We start from the raw sequence: 15,734 nt of genomic DNA, 5'->3' as shown, positions 1-15,734 counted from the left end.
ACATCTCCATCAGTGCAGAAACTTCCATGGGACCGGGCCGATTTAGAGGGGAGGAAGGTGAGAGGAATCAGCGGAGGACGGTCACAAAGAACTAGAAAGGTACAGATGAAACCAGGGGAGTGTGATATCTCGGAAGCCATCTGAAGAATATTTCAAAAAAAAATAACAATAATAATATTCCTAAAAGAAGACCCTTCAAGAGGCCAAACGCTCTGAGGACTGAGAAGGACTCCTGGCTCAGCAACTCGGAGGCCACTGGGGATCTCGACGCAGACAGAAAGAGAGGGAGGAAAAATCTCACAGTGAATTCAAGCAGTTTTATTGTCACGGGAAAAAGAGATCAAGGGCAAAAGCTGGAGGGGAAAAGGGGATCCGGAGAGATTTCTTTGGTTTGTTTCTTTGGTTGGCTGGTTGGTTGGCTGGTTGGTTGGTTGGCTTGTAGGACAACCCAGAGGAGAGAGACTGATGATATAGGCGAGAAAGGGGAAGTGCCAGGGAATGACCTTGAATCAAAGACAAGATGGAGGCTAGTGCGTCCCGGGCGCCCCAGACAGTGTGTCAGAGATAGTAGGGGGGGAATGATAGCACTGGGGCATAGACGCAGGGGACAGATGGGTGTATGAGCTTATGAAAATCCCCATCTGATTACTTAGCTTTTTGCAGTGATGTCTGAAGCCAAGTCTCTACCCCGGAGTGAGGCTTGAGGAAATAGAAGCAGGAAAGAAGGTATCATCTAGGAGGGAGGGGTGCTCCTACTGGTCTGGGGTAAGACCAGCCCCGGAGGCGAGTGCTCACCCATGTGCAGCAAGCGTCATCCTGCCGCCGCTGTTTCTCCCAGCCAAGTTCAGCGGCACGGGTGTGGCGTCAGGTAAGCGGAGTGCGGGATCCCGACATGATTATGGCTCTACAGGTGACATCTCAGGGCTCTGATCACAAGCACGAGCTTCACAAAAGTGGGGTGAGGCTTTCTTTTTTGCCTGTTGCTCCCAACAGTAGGTACACAAAAATTTTATTTTTGTTTAAGTTGGGAACCTGGCAAAGCATCAAAATGTGCTCAGATTTGAAAAAACACGTATGGGGCATATGCTGATTATCATGTACTTGGAGAAGGAAATGTGCATGCAAATAAAATAAGGAGCCTGGGGCTCCAGCTCTTCAAAAAGAAAGACAGAGGGGCGGCTGGGTGGCTCAGTCGGGAAAGCGTCTGGCTCTGGCTTTCGGCTCAAGTCATGATCTCAGGGCTGTTGAATCCAACTCCACATGGGGCTCCACGCTCAGCACAGAGTCCGCTTCTCCCTCTCCCTCTGCCCCTCCCGCCCTGCCTACGCCTCCCCCCAGATAAACAAATAATAAAATCTTTAAAAAAAAATCTCAGAATAGTCTGCTGCCTGGTGCCCCAAAGCCTAATGACTATCAACAGAAAAGGCACAGAGAACAGATAAAGAGCTTCTCAGGGTGGGCGTGTGTGGTGCTCCTTGGGGGGACATATTTAGAAACCAGAGGCTCTCAAACTGTATGGCACATCAGAACCACCTGAAGGTTTTGCTGAGGCACAGACAGCTGGCCCAACCCACAGTTTCTGACTCGTTAGGTGTGGAGGTCACAGGTGATGCTGCAGGTGCTCGGAGACCACACTTCGGGGACCACCGGTGGAGGAGACTGCTTCGAGAGAAAAACTAGAGAGAACGAGATCACAGACTGTCTCGCTGGTGGGGATCTTTAGCTCTCACCAGAACCCCTCACGTGAAGGTGCTAAATGATTTCAGGACACCATTTATCAAGCGTCGGCTGGGGACCAGGAGCAAGCCAGGGTGTATTAAAGATATCAGCACAAGCCCTGCCTTCTCCCTCTGATTGCCCCTCCTCAACTGACAGGGGGTCTAGACTGTTATTTGATCCCCAGTGAATGTACACCACCCCCCATCACCTGACCCCCAAGTACGATGCCACCCCTTCCTCCCTCGCACTTTATGATTTCATAATATCAAAATGCTTCCAGTTCCCAAGCTCACAAAGTTATTTGATGCCTTCATAATAACGTCCATATTCTTCCCTCTGAGAAAAAAAGTCCCTTCTGTTTCTTCTTGCCTGAATAAAACTCACCCCAAAACTTAACTCAGGCTCCCTGGAACCACCGGGTTGGAACTCCCAGGTGCCCCACAAGACCCTGTACCCACCTTGCTCCCTGTTGTCAGGGAACCACCTCTTTCCCATGCTCTAAAGCTTCTGTTGTGGAGAAGGCTCCTCAGAGCACCACTCCCGGCCTCCTTCCCCACCTCCCTCTCAGCAGAGGAGAATGCTTACCCGACTGGTGGGTCAGGAGAAAGAACGGGTCCTCCCCCTCTCTTTTCAGACGTCCGTGTGAAGACTTGGTTCTGCTCTGCTCTCCGCCTTGTCTAAGTGTGTCAGTGCCCGGATGGCAACGCCTGTCTAACGCAGGGGTGAAGGATTAGCAAGCCCACCATGTATGTCCCAGCCCTCATCAGAGAGTTGATCATTGCGACCTCCACCTGTCTGACTCCATGCCTGGTCCCTCAATTAGATCTCAATTTGGGCTGGGAAGAGAAAGTTATTTACCAGGTTTCTCCAATGCGAACATACATTATCAGCCCATTACACATTCATCAAGCTCATGAAGACCAGGATCTTATTCAATGCAATCCCTATCAAAATACCAACAGCATTTTTCATCAAAGTAGGACAAATAATACTAAAATTTGTATGGAACCACAAAAGACTCCAGAAGGGTGAGGCAATCCTGAGAAAGAAGAACACAGCTGGAGGTATCACAATCCCAGATTTCACGCTATACTATAAAGCTGTACTAACCCAAACAGTATGGTGCTGGCACACAAATAGAAATATAGATCAAGGGCACAGAATAGAGAGCCTAGAAATAAACCCACGATTATATTGTCAATCTATGACAAAGGAGGCAAAAATATACAATGAGGAAAAGACCATCTCTTCAGTAAACGGTGTTAGGGAAACTAGACAGCCACGTGCAAAAGAGTGAGTCTGGACCACTTTCTTACACCACACACAAAAATAAGCTCAACATGGATGAAAAACCTAAATGTGAGATTCAATAAGAGGTTAGTATCCAAAGTATAGAAAGAACTTCTACAGCTCAAGACCAAAAAATATATATGCAATAATCTGATTAAAATGGGCAGAAGACCTGAACAGACATTTCTTCAAGGAAGACATCAGGTGGCCAGCAGACACATGAAAAGTTGCTCATCACTCATCATCAGGAAAATGCAAATCAAAACCACAGAGAGATATCACCTCACACCTGTCAGAATAGCTAAAGTCAAAAACACAAGACACAACAAGTGTTGGTGACAATGTGGAGAAAAAGGAATATTCCTGAGGCTCCTGGATGGCTCAGGCAGTTAAGCATCTGCCTTCAGCTCAGGTCATGGTCCCAGGGTCTTGGGATTGAGTCCTCCATTGGGCTCCCTGCTCAGTGGGGAGTCTGCTTCTCCCTCTGCCTCTGCCCCTCCCCCTGCTCATGCTGTCTCTCTCTCTCCCTAATGAATAAATAAAATCTTAAAAAAAAAAGATATTTTTTACATTAAGTTCCTCTCCGTTCAGCATTTTTAAAAAGATTTAATTTATTTATTTATTTGAGAGAGAGAGAGATTTAAATATGTAATTTAAATATGTCTTCAAAATGTCTCATAGAGTTTTTAAAAATCTGGGACCAAATTGAAGCCCATGCATTGTGTTTGGCTGTTAAATCTCTTTAATCTCCTTGAATCTGAAAGAGATACTTCACTTTTTTTTTTAAACCTTTCATGACATTGACATCTTTGAAGAGTTCAAGACAGTGGTCAAGTAGAATGTCACACAATCTGGATGTGTCCGACGATACACTCAGGACTGGATTCAGGTTGAACGTTTTTGGTGAGTTATACTACACTGGTGATGCTGGTAGGATGTCCCAGCAACCCTTGCCCTTGTATAACTCCCTCCCTTTGAGCGTGAGCAGAATCCGTGACTATAATGAGCTATGCCGATGTAATTAAGGTGCCAAATCACCGGACTTTAAGATAGAGAGATCATCCAAGTGGGCCCAACCTCATCCCATGAGACCTTTAAATCAGAAATGGGGGGACCCAAAGATTTGAATTACTAGAAAGATTCCATGGGAGATTGCTGGCTTGAAGACAGAGGAGCTGAAAGGAGCTAGCTCCTGGCTGACGGCCAGCGAGGAAGCAGAGAGACCTCAGTCTTACAACCATAAGGAACTGAATTCTGCCAAGAGCAAGAATGAGTTTAGAAGCAGATTTTCCCCAGAGGCACCAGACAAAAACTCAGCCTGGTTCGTACCTTGATTTCGGTCTCATGATGTCCTGAACAGAGCACCCAGGCAAGCCGGGCCTTCGGATGCTGAGCTAGCAGGTGGGTATTGCCTTAAGCCGCTAAATGTGTGGTACTTTGTCACGCAGCCACAGAAAACTAGTCCAATGTTGTCACATGCTTCTTTGGTGTTGTTGCAGCAACCCCAAAGGAGCACAGTGCCAGCTCGGCCCATTGCTGGTGATGCTGTTATACGTGGTGAATGAAATTTCTCCCCTCTGTAACGAAGAGATAATCTTTCACGTAAAACATGGAGACTGTGCAACCATCCTGTGCCCCCACGACTTTCTTCCTTTCACTCAACAGTCATGGCATCTGTGGATGATTCCAGCCTGAATCAGGTATTGTATGGGTTTTTGCAAAATCACGATTTTTAATGATTGTCTAACTCTATCCGTCCTTTTACATCGATTAGTTGGAATTCTCTCATAAAGAAGAGATGCAGGGGCAGCTGGGTGGCGCAGTCGTTTAAAGGTCAGACTCTGGATCTCATCTCAGGTCATGATCTCAGGGTCGTGATCTCAGGGTCGTTAGATCAAGCCCCGCGTTGGGCTCCACACTTGGCGGAGTCTGCTTCTGTCTTCCCCCTGACACTCCCCACGCACATGGTCTCTCTCTCTTTCTCTCTCTCTCTCAAATAAATTAAAAATCTTAAAAAAAAAAAAAGAAGAGCCATACATTCCCCCATTGAACTTTGTTTTAGTATTACTAAAAACGTGTGGATTACGTTTTCACCAAATGTGTGAGAATCCATTAAAATCTTGTTTTTAACACTAAATTGCCCTAATATGACCAGTGCAAGCCTCTTGAAATTACTTCTATGCCTTCTTATTTTAATGAGGCAAAATTTTAAATACAGTGAAAAATCCTAAGTGTACAATTTGAAATTTTAAAAAGCAAAAAATCTTACATAACCAACACCTACGTAAGATACAGAACATTCCTACCATCCCAGAAACTTTCCTATTGCCCTTTGTCAGCGAATCCTTTCCTCAATGGGCAGCCTCTATTCTGCTTTCCTACACAGAGATTAATTCTGCTTGTTCTTCCCAAGTCCTTCTAATGTGTCTCCATTCGTCTCTGAGCATTTCCTTTCCTCCTGGCACAAGAAAATGTTCCCGGCTCACCTCATGTTGTCTCTACGCCAGCCCTGGAGTCAGCCATTTCTCCTAGGACCCCTGTTCCTTTTAGTGAGAGGTGATATCTAGACTTCAGGATCTGAATGTTCTCATCGATCCTGGGATATCACTGCTTCTAAGCCTTTCACATGGACGGAATCAGGAAACAACAGACTTCTAGAAAAGGTAGAAGAACATTACAAAACCAATTGAAAATAAATAGCTGACCTGATGTTGCGTCGCCATGAATACACACATACACATAGTGTGTACTTTATCAGTATCAGTCTGGACTCATGGATTTTTATTTGATTCAATGGCTTATAAGCTTTTACTATCATTATTTATGTTGATATTCAAATTGTTCCATATTTAGCCTGTGGGAGCCTTTCACACTGGCACTTACATCAATAGGAAATTTTTTAAATCTTTTAAAAAATATTTATTTATTTGTTATTTATTTGTTTGAGAGAGAGAGAGAGCACATGAGCAGGGGGAGGGGCAGAGGGAGAAGAAGAGGGAGAGAATCTCGAGCAGACTCCCCGCTGAGCACAGAGCCCCATGCAGAGATCAATCCCACGACCCCGAGATCATGACCCGAGCCAAAATTGAGTCAGACACCCAACCGACTGAATCACCCAGGCACCCCTTTTTTTAAAAAATCTTAAGCCCTGGTGTGCCTGAGTGGTTCAGTCTGTTAAGTGTCTGACTCTTGATCTCAGCTCAGATCTTGATCTCAGGGTCGTGAGTTCAAGCCCCACATTGGGCTCCACACTGGGAATGGAGCTTATTAAAAAAAAAAAAAAATCTGAAGCCCCAAAGTCTCACCACAATTAATATGAACAATAATTCCTTAAAATAATATCATATCCAGTTCATGCTCAAGTTTCAGGATTGGCCTCACACTATCTTTTTATACAGTTCGGTTTAAATCAGCATCCAAACAATATACATTATTTGTTGATAAACCTTGTAAGTCCCTTAATCTATAATGATTCTTTCTACCCTCATTTATTTTCCTGCCATTTATCTGTTGATGAAATCACATCTCCTGTCCTACAGAATCACGCACATTCTGGATTTGGTTGATTGCATCCTCTTTGTGTCATTTCACACTTTCCTCCATTCCCCAGGTTTCCTGTACATGCATAGATAGACTTAGATGCTTGATTACATTCAGGACAATTCCTTGCATTAGAATGCTTTCTGTTGGCAGTGTGTGCTCCCTGTCACATCCCACCATGAGGCACAGAGCATCAGACTCACCCACCTGTAGTGATATTCAGTTCATTTGTTGGGTTGAGGTGGGGTCAGCTCAATTTCTCCATGACAAACTGTCTCGTCCACCTTTCATTGATAATTGATCATTGATAATTGTTATTTCACTAGCGTTGCAAAGCAGCAAGTGTTGAATTCTGTTGTGCCTCCTGCAATTACTATGCTGGGATTTATCAACAATGGAATATTGTTGGTAAGAAAAAAATGAAAGAGGGGCCCCTGGGTGGCTCAGTCAGTTAAGCATCTGCTCTTGCTTTTGGCTCAAGTCATGATCTCAGAGTCTTGAGATCGAGCCATGTCCTGCTCAGCCCTCAGTGGGAGTCAGCTGTCCCTCTCCCTGTGCTCTCCACCCCCCATAAATAAAATCTTTTTAATTTTAATTTTAATTTTTATTTTATTTTATTTTTTAGATTTTATGTATTTATTTGACAGAGAGAGAGACAGCCAGTGAGAGAGGAAACACAAGCAGGGGGAGTGGGAGAGGAAGAAGCAGGCTCATAGCAGAGGAGCCTGATATGGGGCTCGATCCCAGGACTCCGGGATCATGCCCTGAGCTGAAGGTAGACACTTAATGACTGAGCCACCCAGGCGCCCCTAAAATCTTTTTTAAAAAATGAAAGAAATGCTTGATTCCTTCCCTTCATCAATTTTCAGAATAACAACACAATGACCGATGAATACCTTTAGAATTCTATTATTCATGCTATAAATTCATGGATTTTTATTTAATATGTTTCAACACATTGCAGTCAGAATTGTTTGGATGTTCAAACTGTCCCATTTTTGAGCAGTAGGATTCCCTTCAAGTTAGTTTCTGTATTGTTTTTTCTCCTTCTTTACTGAGGTATAAAATAAACATAGGAAAGTCAAAGTACATTCACCTTAAATGTGCAGATGTTGAATTTTAACACATACACGCAGCCTGTAACTACCACTCAAATCAGGATCTTGGATGTGTCCAGCACCCCAGAGGGTTCCCCGTGATTCTTTTCATTCAGTATAAGCCTCTCCATGGGTAGCCTCTGTTCTGACTCCTCGAGCTTCGCATAAATGGAGCCATTCAGTATATACTCTTTTGTATCCAGTTTCTTGCGCTGAACACAGTATCCGTAACGTCCGTCCATGCTGCTACATACACCAGGACTGTATAATTCCTCGTTTTTATTGTTGTGTAATAGTACATTGTACGCATCAATCAAAACCTTCGTTTTTATTCTTCTGCTCTTCGATCTTCAGGTCATTTCTGGTTTTACTATTATGAATAAAGTTACCTGACCTTTCTTATACATATTTCGTACTGCTCATGTATACTTACATCTGTGGGATATTTATCTAGCAATGAAATTGCTGGATTAAAAGATTGGCACGTATTTGGCCATAGTGGATACCGCTAAGCAGTTTTTAAATGTGGTTGTTTCAGTTAACCCTTCAGAGAGAGTTCTAGTCATTCCTATCTTCGCCGGCACTTGGCATTGTCAGCCTTTTTCCTTTGTAAGCCCTTGCTCTTGGTATGTAGTGGTACTCTACTGTGTGTTTAATTTGTCTTTACTTCGTACGTAATGTGTAGATCGGCTTTTCACATGTTTATCGGTCATTTACACATCCTCTTCTGTGAGGAACCTATCTGAGTATTCCCTCTCCCCCCACGGGTTTCGTCTTCCTGGTGATGTTAAGTTTGATCCCTTGAGGAAGGTGGCATCTGACCGATTTCCCACATATTAGAGGCTCCTGGTCCACTCTGTCCCGGGTAAGTGAGCTGTGGAGAGAGACGTGGAGCCCGCATGCGTGTCCGGTTCAGTGTTGTCGCATCCACTGATGACCTCTGCTTGGATGAACGACAGGAGTGCTTGTTCGGTGGGCGTCCGTATGGTCTTGACAGGAGTTTGCATTTTCACTGTCTCAATGGTATCTTTCATTGAACAGAATGGCTTAATTTGAATGAAGCTCAATTTGTCACTTTCCTTCTTTTAAGGTTAGTGCTTTTTGTTTGCTGTTTAAGAAATTTGGGGGCCCTGGGGACACCTGCGTGGCTCAGTCAGTTCAGCGTCCTACTCTTGATTTCGACTCAGGTCATGATCTCAGGGTCGTGAGATCGAGCCCTGCATGGGGCTCTGCCCTTGGCCCAGAGCCTGGTTGAGATTCTCTCTTCCTCTCCCTCTGCCCTGTCACCCCTCTCCCCCTCTTGAAAGAAAGAGAAAGAAATCTTTGTGAACTCCAAATCTGTATGTTCTTCTAAAACATTATTGTTTTACCTGACACATTTTCATCCATGATTCACCTTAAAATTTTTTTAGGGTGTCAAGATTCACTTTTTTTTTTCTTATGCAAATATCCAGTGATTCCATCAACATTTGTTGACATAAATAGGTACATTTTAAACTTGGTTAGGGGTCCTGACTGGTTCAGTCTGTGGAGCATGTGACTCTTGAGCTCAGGGCCATGGGTTGGAGCCCCATGTTGGGTATAGAACCTGCTTAAAAAAATAAAATAAAATACAGTGTGTGACAAATGTGACATGTGAACAAGTTGATGAGCTGAGTGGGGGAAATTCAAACACTGAATATTTGATGATATTAAAGTGTTAATGTTATTTTTCTTAAGTGTGATAATGGTATTGTAGCTACATTTTTTGAATTCTTTTAGAGATATATAGTGAATTTTTAAAAAATATTTTATTTTTTTATTTGGGGAGTAAGTGAGAGACATAGAGAGAGAAAGAGCAGGGGGAGGGGCAGAGGGAGAGGCAGAAGCAGACTTCCCACTGAGCGGGGAGCCAGAAGTGGGGCTCAACCCTGAGACCTGGGGCTCGATCCTGGGACTCCAAGATCATGACCTGAGCCGAAGGCAGACACTTAACCGCCTGAGCCACCCAGGTGCCCCTAGAGACATATAGTGAATTTCTTACAGGTAAAATGGTATGATGTCTGGGATGGCTTCAAAATAATCCAGGATATATATTGACGTCAAAAGTGAAAACATCTTTGTACCCCAACTATAATGGGTATTTCTTCCAATCTGGATATGGTCGTCATGAAAATGAAAATATCCTCAAGTTGAGTAAAGAAGTTTAATGTGTTTCACTGCATAACCCATGCTTACTTAGCAGGGTATTGGCTCCAGCTGATTGCACACCCACGTGTAGCGGTCGGACACACTCCCGCTGGTGCTGCGTGCACACGAGGGGCCCACCTCCAAACAGGACGTGATGGAGTCATCAGGGGGGACTGTGTTTGGTGCCCTGATGATGCTTCTATCTCTGCTTTCCAGGAATATCAGCGACACATGAGGAATCCAGGTTTGGTCTCATCCAGACTCAGGCTTGCCTCTGTTCCGTGGTACATAACATTCAGACCTTCTAACATTCGTGAATATTCTAGAAGATGGTAGGTTTCACTGATTTTTAGGCTTTGCTTTATGCTATTCCTTGTATCCTTTGGGCTCTCTCTTTCTCTCCTCCACACACAGGCATTCAAACACCCGCACAGGCATGAACTTCACTTCTAACATAATTCTTCTCAATTTTCTCTACAAATTACATTTTCTTGGAACCCAATAACATCGCTTTGTATATTTTCCCTAAATTCTAGTAGGAAACCACCCACCCCCATGCACGATTATCACAAACTGGAACATTTCAAATAATATTCCATAATCACAGAGATGATACAACATATCAAACCATGTGGTAAATCCATTGGCCCATGGCTGGGCTTCCCAAATTAACCAAGATGACTTAGTTGCCACTTTTGCTCTATGAGCACAGAACATTTCATATACGAAGAAAATACCTCATGTAATTATCAAACAGCCTTGTGCAACGGATGGTCTGACCTCTGTTTTGCGCGGGTGGAAGGCACTGTCCTTTGGCACTCCTCGAAGCCTCCGGTTTCTGACCCTCTCTGTGAGAAGTGAGTCTCTGTCTCCCCTCCCAGACTGATCAGGAGCAGGACTTGCCGGGGCCGCTAGGTGGCGCTCCTCCGCTCTTCTTGCCCAAAGGCTGCGGGTTTTGATTGGCTTGTGTGTTCCCCTAAAAACAGCCCTGGGCATTCTCATAATAACCCTCTCCACCGCTTTGGCTATAAATAGTGGCTCTCGCACCGCAGTGCCCGGAGCCTAAGCCCTGTTTTAATCCTATGGCCGTCACCCAGAAGACAGTCCAAATCTGCGTTTCACTCTTCCTGAGACCCTCCTCGTGCACGGAAAATGAACATTTTTATTTTTATTTTATTATTTTTTTAAACATTAGCTTCATTTTTTAAAAGATTTTATTTATTTATTTGAGAGAGAGAGAGAGAGAGAGACAGTGTGAGGGGGAAGGTAGGAGAGGGAGAAGCAGACTCCTTGCTGAACAGGGAGCCCCACAGGGGACTCGATCCCAGCACCCTGAGGTCATGACCTAAGCCGAAGGCAGACGCTTCACCAGCTGAGCCACCCAGGAGCCCCAAAATGCACATTTTTAGACCAGCAGAAATACTTACCAAATGTGAGTCTCGCTAGCCTTTGCCAGATTTTTAAGCACGCTGCCCTGTAAGGAACGCTGACGGGATGGAGGAACACGGTGGGGGCACTGAGGGCCACAGTCGGCATTTCCGTTACACGGGCTTCTGTCATTGCACGTGCATGTGGCAGGAGGAGCACAGGTGGCCTGCCTTGCCCTCACCCCAGTGAGGGGGGAAGGTCTCCTAGCATCGGCAAACGTCCTAAGAACACTTATTAATATCTAGCAATCAAGGTTAATATGAAAGAGGTTTGTCTACTTGGGGCTCATCTCTGAAGTGCTGAGGGTGGGGGCTAGCAGGGAAGGTCTTCCAGAATGGCTGGATTGCAAGGGGCCATGCGAGGTGAAGCAGGATGGGTAGAGGGAGACAGAGCAGAAAAGGAAGAGGGTGCCTCAGGATACCCCCTCATGGTGGTCTGGGCACCTACAGGGTAGAAGATCCCCAAGGAAGAATAGAAAAGTATTTGCACCATCACCCAGCCCTTGAGTGTGTCTTTGGTCTTCAGCGGATAGGAACGAGTTCTGAATGCCTTGCCAGGAGTAGAGGGACACAGTAATAGTGTGTGTGTGTGGGGGGGGGGGGGTGACCGCCATTTTCCTTGGCTGACGTAAATCTCCCAGACCAGTTTCTTTCCAAATCTTTCTCTTTCCAGCCACACGCCTTGGAATCAAGGCAGAGAAACCGATGTTAGTGGCCAGATCTAAGTAAGCCGCCATCAAACACATCTACTAGTTATCTTGAGACCCACATTGTCCAAATTAGACTGAAAACACCTGCCGGTCTATATGAAGTAAGTAAGAATAACAATAAATGAGAAAGAGCGTCAGCCTTAAAATGCAGACGTGGGTTGTTCACGACTTCAGTCCCCCTCACAAAAAGACCAACTAGCAACTAAACATGGACAAGACATCATTAAAATCCCCGAACATAGGGGAGAGACTGAAGCAGCCGTTGGAGCACAGAGCAAGAAGGACCACGTTCGAAGAGGACGTGATCCATTGTGATCACACCGTTCCTTCCTCTGGCCAACATGGCACAGCATCACAAGGGCCGCCTGGGCCTACCTTTTCTCCAGTGGGAAAAAGAGGGCCTGAGGGGGACACCCAGCTCTTCAATGTTGTGGGACGCTTCTGGGGAAGCCCACTGGGTCTTGCCTCATGGAGATCACTGGGGGAACCCACAGGGCTCGACCACTGGGGACCAGAGAAAGACAGACAAGGGGGCAGGGCTTATAGCAACCGGTGCTTACATCTTGGAGGACCGTATTCCTGCAGGCAGCAGTCCCCCAACCAGATACCAGCCAGCAGCTCTGCCCATCTGGGGAGCTAAGCTGGTGGCCCCTTCCGGCCACAGATCTCGGTTGCAGTCCTGCCTGAGTTGGGTCCCAGTCCACTGGGCTGAACCCGATACCGAGCGCATCCCACATCTCTGCAATTTCACCATCCCGCCCGACTGCGGAGCACAGCCTCCTGTCTCGCCCCTCTGGGAAGCATGGCCACAGACGCTTGGCAGCCTGGAAGGACATTGTACAGCCCACTGGGGCCACGAACCAAGCCGGCAGCCCTGCCCAACTGTTGAGCAGAGCCTCTGGCCCCCCTTGACCAGGGAGCGCAGACAGGGACCCCACCTGACTGCCAAGCATAGTCTCTAGCCCCACCCAACCTGAATGTAGAGTCCAGCCAGCAGCCGCAGCCAGTCGGGGAGCCCAGCCCGTGGCCCCACTCAAACACGAGCCCCGCAGCAGCCTGGGAGCGCAGACCGGAGCACAGGCTGCGAGTAGCCAGCGCCACCTGCCGGTGAATGGTACCGTCTGACCCGCACAGAGCGCCGGGCGGAACCGCGGGCGGAGGTCTTTCGCTGCTGAGACACACCCGCGGGCGGAGGTCTTTCCCTGCTGAGACACACCTGTGGAGCCTGGAAGAGGAGGTTACGTGCCCCAAAACACAGATGGCCATGCAAGGACCCGGGGATCACCAAGAATCCGGTAAACATGACACCGTCATAGAAAACTGATGAAGCTCTTTTAACTGACCCTAAAGAAATGGAGATCGGGGCGCCCGGGTGGCTCAGTTGGTGAAGCGTCTGCCTTCGGCTCAGATCATGATCTCAGGGTCCTGGGATCCAGTCCCACGCTGGGCTCCCTGCCCAGCGGGAAGCCTGCTTCTCCCTCCGCCTCTGCTGCTTCCCCTGCTTGTGCTCTCTCTCTCAAACAAATAAATAAAATCCTTAAAAAAAAAAAGAATTTATAATAGAGAGGCTGGCCTGGGGGCTGGGTCAGAAAGGGCCTTTTCCCGGTAACTTCTGTGCTCCTCAGGGCTCTTGGGAAGAAGGCGGCTTATTTCTGCTTGGCCACGTCCTCACCCTGGTCTGGCTCCACCTATACTCATCTGGGGTGACAGCTGCAGGGGGGCCGTCTCGGTCTCATGCCATCAGCTAAAGAAAAGGGGTCCAGAGCATGTCATCTGTTTCTCTAACAATTCCTTGGCGTGTAGTTGCCATTTGGAATTTTCACAGGATTCTCCACATTCCCGGTGGGCAGGTGGGCGTAGGAAACTCTTTTTTGTTAGCTTGTCCGCGTGATTTTCCTCCTGGGAGGCTGGGCTCCTCCATAAAATAGGTGGGAAAAATAGACGAGATGCTGGGGCCCTAGAAGAGGTTTGCAAAGCGGGGGCACTGCTCCCTTAGTGGGGGCCCAACCCGCTGCCCCCACGCTCCCCAGTGGCTCTGGCTGGCACCCCTGAGCCCAAACGGCTTAAGCTCCTCTTGGAACCCAGGAGGGGGCGCTCCTGAGCACCAAGGCGGGACCAAGGCGCCCACCTCCTCCAAGGACCCAGCGTGTCCCCACCTGGTTGGCTGGCAGTGCTCCGGGGCAGTCACTGACTTTCCCAGGCCCCCCGAGGGATGAGTAGGTTTCATAGGCAGTGGGAATCGAGGGGGCTTGTGGGTGAGGGCAAGCCAGGGCACAGGATGGGACTGAGAGCAAGGACGGCTGCAGGGAATGAGCTTCTCTGGGCCTCAGGGTCATCTCCTCAGGAGGCCCTGTGGGGGGCAGCAGCCAAGAAGCCCGATCCTTCGGAGTCACTCACGTTTGCCCTCCTCTGCTATAACGGAAGCGTCTGGGACATGCTGTCGGGGTGAAGGGAGCACCTGAGACCATGAGGTACGGGGACCCGCAGGCAAATCCCAGCCCGGCCTGCTACACTTAGGTGACCTTGGACAAGTCACTTGACTTCTCTGACCTCCGGCTCCCTCTTCCAGAGGATGGGGTTGCTTTTGTCAGGGAGGAGGTGTCCTGTGGGACCTAAGAGCCAGGAGGCTTGGGTTCAAGTTTGGCTCAGCCCCCTACCGACTGTGTGTCCCGGGGAAGTTACCGACGCTCTCTGAGTCAGTTTCTTCACCTCTAAAATGGGGACCTAAGATCTACCTCATAGGATGAATGAAAACGTGAATAAGGTGATGCTTTTAATCCAGGGCCTAGAGCAGAGTGGGCATTCACGTAGCTGCACTTTTGCCAGAAATACAGTTTGGCCATACGTTGCTCTCAAATGTTCTGTCTGCTGGCCTCATCTCCACAACAAGATCTTCAACTCCGCGAGGTCACGGAGTACGTTGCCTAGCACCATGCACACAGTAAACACAGAGAAGACAAGTCTCTGTGCCTCGGACCAACGCCAGGATACGCGGACGCTGGCCTCTCATCGATCCAGCCAGTGTTCCAGGAGCTACTGTGTTGGGGCTTACAAATTCTGGAACTTTCCCTTTTAAGGACTTAAACTTTCTCCATAACAATGTTTGGTCACATGAGGCGCTCCCAGGATCACAGAGGAGTTCTGTGGCCGTTGCTAGTACTACCAGCTAACTAACCTTTGTTGGCTACCGTGCCAAATGCCTCCCGGGGAACCTGACCACAGGCCAGCACCTCACGCGGCGTCCAGCACATGTGGGTACTCAGTAAAAGTTGGCTCTCTTCCTTCAGTCACGAAGTGTATATACTGGAGCGCCTAGGACTCAGTCGGTGAAGCATCTGCCTTCGGCTCAGGTCATGATCTCAGGGTCTTGGGATCAAGCCCCGCGTCGGGCTCCCTGCTCAGCGGGGAGCCTGCTTCTCCCTCTCCCTCTGCCCACTGCTCCCCCTGCTTGTGGTCTCTCTCTCCTTCTCTGACGAATAAATAAATAAAATCTTTTAAGAAAAGAAGAAGTGTAGATATCGACTCTAGGTTGGAACAGTTCCGGCGGTGAATAGGCTGGGTATAAAACCTTATCTCTGGCCTCAGTTGACCCACTCTCAGTCCCAACTTGTGATGTGCTTCAGATACTTGGGGATTTTCCAGCTGGGGCTGGAAGGGGGGCAGGACGTGAGAAGGGGTCACTGCAGCTCCTCATCCAGGCACGTGGTGCCTTGTGCCATGACGTCATCCTCAGGTACAACTTTCCCAGGGAGGTCGGCTTCCCAGGGGAGCACAGGGGCAGG

At 47.7% G+C, this 15,734-nt stretch overlaps 1 long non-coding RNA gene across 2 annotated transcripts; it reads right to left on the bottom strand.

Annotated features, from left to right (window-relative positions):
* Window positions 1-297: 297 nt before the first annotated feature.
* Window positions 298-13,332, bottom strand: LOC121103990. 2 transcript variants are annotated; one of them, XR_005836334.1, is made up of 4 exons: window positions 13,296-13,332; window positions 2,305-2,426; window positions 1,534-1,676; window positions 298-977 (listed from the first exon to the last, which is right to left on the bottom strand). It is a non-coding gene; the product is annotated as an uncharacterized LOC121103990 (long non-coding RNA). The 2 variants fall into 2 exon arrangements; XR_005836335.1 differs by having other exon boundaries at window positions 298-943.
* Between the last annotated feature and the right edge of the window lie 2,402 nt (window positions 13,333-15,734).

The sequence above is a fragment of the Ursus maritimus genome, unplaced genomic scaffold (assembly GCF_017311325.1).
Source record: "Ursus maritimus isolate PB19 unplaced genomic scaffold, ASM1731132v1 scaffold_2, whole genome shotgun sequence".
Lineage (NCBI taxonomy): Eukaryota > Metazoa > Chordata > Mammalia > Carnivora > Ursidae > Ursus > Ursus maritimus.
Note: the sequence above shows the minus strand (reverse complement) of the source record. Positions and strands in the feature narration are given on the sequence as shown.